The sequence below is a fragment of the Schistocerca piceifrons genome, chromosome X (genome assembly GCF_021461385.2).
Source record: "Schistocerca piceifrons isolate TAMUIC-IGC-003096 chromosome X, iqSchPice1.1, whole genome shotgun sequence".
Classification (NCBI taxonomy): domain Eukaryota; kingdom Metazoa; phylum Arthropoda; class Insecta; order Orthoptera; family Acrididae; genus Schistocerca; species Schistocerca piceifrons.
This window is the reverse complement of record NC_060149.1, coordinates 624,138,436-624,140,781: the sequence shown is the minus strand read 5'-3', so window position 1 is coordinate 624,140,781 and position 2,346 is coordinate 624,138,436. Positions and strand designations below refer to the sequence as shown.

Below are 2,346 nucleotides of genomic sequence, written 5' to 3'. Positions count from 1 at the left end.
TGTTTTCCCTTTACTATATCAGTTTCTTCAAATTCCGTGACTATGCTGACCGCAGAGGATAAATTACTCTGGTTCCCATTCTCACCCTTCTGGACATGTCAGGCGGCAAGCCCATAAAAAGTGTGCTCAGTGGTCTCTGTTCCGCTTCGTGGAGTATGACCCTATTTACCTCGTCACTTCCCCTAATTCATATATCTGCACATTCACTTTTCGTATTCGGCCCCCAAAATTCTCTACCGACTCATTACGTTTCGTCGACATACCACCCAATTGCACACGAAAATATCTCGCACTCCATCGCTTCATGTATCTTCGTAGCACACCTTGTTTCAATTCATCAAGTGTTATGCGCCTCTTAGTCCCCCTTTAACTCTGACATGCGTCTGTCTTCCCCTGCCAACCTTAACTTTGTCAGCTATAATAACTGATCCTGTAACCATCCGCAATATTAACTGCTAACCGCAGGTTATCCAAAGCAGGCGTTACGTGTGAGTCAACTTTGCAGAGAAGGGTGTGATGAAACTGGATGTGCCTGGATCTAATAAAGGAGTAGGCTGCTCGACAAATTCCTATTCTTCCTCCCTAGATGGATGCCTTCTACGCAAGTCTTCATTATCTGCATTCAAATGGGCCATTACATTGAACAATGCTTAAGCTGCCTTCTACCTAGTGATACCCTGCGCTTTAGATATGGTACTTAAGAAACATTCATATCCAGTATACACTAACGGATACAAATTTCTCTCACAACTGGTTGTATGACACCATGCACACTTCTTTCTTACGCCCTATCATCACCCATCTCGACCCTGTGCACTACTAACCATGTGCTCGAAGCGACGACATTTAACAGATATTACTGGTACTGATCCAATATACAACGCAGAATGCTCTGGCAAGTTACACATACCACATCTCACAGGTCGTAAATAATGCCCCTCCGTATTTCCGCAGAACCGGCTGTACAAACGTAACCCTCAAATCCCTATGCATCACTCGCTTAGATTCCACGCCCTCTACAAAGAAAACAGGAAAAAAACACAAAAGCCAACCTTCTTCTCACTCTCTACACTGTCTAACGAAAGCACGTGCTTCGCCTGTGCAGCTGGGCTCCGTAACGATCAACGTTCATGGCTTCAGTTGATAGACGAGGTCCATAAGTACGTCTGAACCCATTGTATAGCGACCCTGGATCAATGAGACCACTATGGTCTAGAGGTAGTGAATGACGGGTTGTGGAGGCAGTGGTGGTGGCTAGTGGTGGTTGGGAAAACTTCACTGCAACATACAACGTATTTTATTCGTCTTGAATTCCGGTGCCAGAGTGCTGCGACAGTCCTGGAGTCATCATCTGCTGGTGCGTGGTTCTTCGGTAATGCCAATGACGTTGGGAAGCCGCAGCGGTGAAATGGCCGCGTCCTGCTTTACCTCATTTAGCAGCGAATGCCTGAGCTTTCACTATGCAGTAATAACTGAGCATTGTCAGCGACGCGTACTACCACTTAATTCCCGTAAGTGGCCATGGCTACTGGGTTAAAAGGTCCGGCTGGTGCGGAGGTATGGCAGCAGTACCGCCCTGGCTGCGAACTGCTGCCGTCCAAGGCTGATGTCGGGTGCTGCTCTGACGCCTAGGTGATGGCTCTCTTTGAGTCACCTATGTTCGTAGGACGGACTTCGGATCGTGAGTTGGTCTGATGGGGATGACTGTCCAGACTGATGGCGGCTACACTCTGATCCATAGCATGTTGAAGACTGACGTGGATCCGATGTCTTGCAGGGTGATGTCACACTGTGCTCCACTGTACTAGAAACAGATGGTATTTATAGAGACTATTAGCACCCCTGTTTTGCCGCTACACTGCTCCCAGGCGTGCACAACACCTCTGTCATCAAGCGGTTCGAATGGTTCAAATGGCTCTGAGCACTATGGGACTCAACTTCGGAGGTCATCAGTCCCCTAGAACTTAGAACTACTTAAACCTAACTAACCTAAGGACATCACAAACATCCATGCCCGAGGCAGGATTCGAACCTGCGACCGTAGCGGTCGCGCGATTCCAGACTGTAGCGCCTTGGACCGCTCGGCCACTCAGGCCGGCTCATCCAGCGGTACGGAGATATACCGTAGGCCGGCCCTTAGTTGCATGGCAATTCTACTATGTCACCAGGATTTCACTGCTAAACCCACCCGTCTTAGGTGTAAAAACAGGGTCGTTTGTGGAATTCCATACTAGCGCCTCCGTGCCTTGCCGCGTGCTGCTTTAACTTAGTAACGCTGGAAATTAAGCAACGGCGTTACAGTATTCTCCAGGAGTGATAGTGCAGTTTCTGATAAATAAAGATCGC

The 2,346-nt window shown here is 48.3% G+C and overlaps 1 non-coding gene across 1 annotated transcript; it reads right to left on the bottom strand.

The window, feature by feature from the left end:
- Positions 1-2,011: 2,011 nt before the first annotated feature.
- On the bottom strand, positions 2,012-2,095 carry Trnas-gga. Its single transcript is given in 2 exon segments — positions 2,012-2,046; positions 2,056-2,095. It is a non-coding gene; the product is annotated as a tRNA-Ser (tRNA).
- Positions 2,096-2,346: the final 251 nt, after the last annotated feature.